This window comes from Pipistrellus kuhlii, unplaced genomic scaffold (assembly GCF_014108245.1).
Source record: "Pipistrellus kuhlii isolate mPipKuh1 unplaced genomic scaffold, mPipKuh1.p scaffold_m20_p_182, whole genome shotgun sequence".
In the NCBI taxonomy this organism is placed as follows: Eukaryota; Metazoa; Chordata; class Mammalia; order Chiroptera; family Vespertilionidae; genus Pipistrellus; species Pipistrellus kuhlii.
This window is the reverse complement of record NW_023425496.1, coordinates 60,001-61,060: the sequence shown is the minus strand read 5'-3', so window position 1 is coordinate 61,060 and position 1,060 is coordinate 60,001. Positions and strand designations below refer to the sequence as shown.

The following is a 1,060-nucleotide window of genomic DNA, read 5'->3' as shown; positions in this document are numbered from 1 at the left end:
GCGGGGACCCCCAAGCTGAGCAGCGGCCGCAGCCCTGTGACCGCGCCCTGAGCCCGGGGGCCAGGGTCCCCCATGAGCCCCCCCCCCCGGGACAGGCGGTGTCAGGTTGGTGCTCAGCATAGACTAATGACAGTCTGTTCATCACCCCCAAACGGCCACCTTAGGGCCCTTCAAAAGGAGGGTCCCCAGTCCGCTGTCCCGGAGCACGTGCACCCCCCGTTCTCCTCCCCCCCCGGCCCCCCAAACTCCCGGGACCCAGGAGGCCTGCACTGGCGGCAGCAGCTGTCGGTCCCACCTGGGCAGGCGGGGTGGCACGGGGTCTCCTCCGGAGGGCGAAGGGGCGGTCCCAGGGGAGGACCTCCGGTGCCAAGGGCTGCGGTCTCCCGACTGACTGGGCACCAGGCAGGGGCATTGCTCCGGGCAGCAGCCCTGACCTCTGGCCTCAGCTGGGCGGTTTTGCTGATCTGGGCCTGGAGGTGAACTGTAACTGAGGCCCCGATGTTATCTTAGGGGCAGTGAGTGGTCTGGGGGACCCCAGCCCAGTTCACCCAGGTCTGTCCCCTCCGGGTCCAGGCCGGGGGCACGGAGCTCATAGCCCCCCCCCCCCCCGCTCCTCCAGGCGGGCCGGGGCCGGGCACTGCTGGCCGGGTCTCCCTTCACTCGCCTGGGGGCAGGCGGCCGAGCTGGGGTCCCCCGAGGCCCAGCACAGGCCCCCGGAAGACAGGCGCCTCGCACCACCCTGCCCAGCCCGAGCGGAGTCAGAAACCACACAGTGTGACCTGGAAAGTTTACTATAAAGAACTCGTTACCTACTCGGGCAGTGCCGCTGAGTTTCAAGAATACCCAGGGTGAGAGGGGGTGCCCCCTGAGAGGGGGAGGCCCCGCGAGGTGGGCGCCTCCATGGGTTGCCTGAGCCAGTTCCGGGCGAGCGGGCGCCGTGGGCATCGGGCACCAGGAGCCTCGGCTGGACTGGACCTCACGTCGGGTCTGGGCTCCGCGTCACCCGCCCTGGCAGGCGGAGGCCACAGGGGACCAAGGCGCCCTGGCCGGAGCCCCTCCT

General features: G+C 70.5%; 1 protein-coding gene across 1 annotated transcript in view; it reads right to left on the bottom strand.

The window, feature by feature from the left end:
* Window positions 1-775: 775 nt before the first annotated feature.
* The window catches only part of DHCR7 (7-dehydrocholesterol reductase), a 22,891-nt gene continuing 22,606 nt past the window's right edge, over window positions 776-1,060 (bottom strand). Inside the window, exon 11 of the mRNA XM_036443152.2 lies at window positions 776-1,060. This exon is cut by the window's right edge and continues 321 nt beyond it. The gene's annotated coding sequence lies outside the window, so the exon portion shown is untranslated.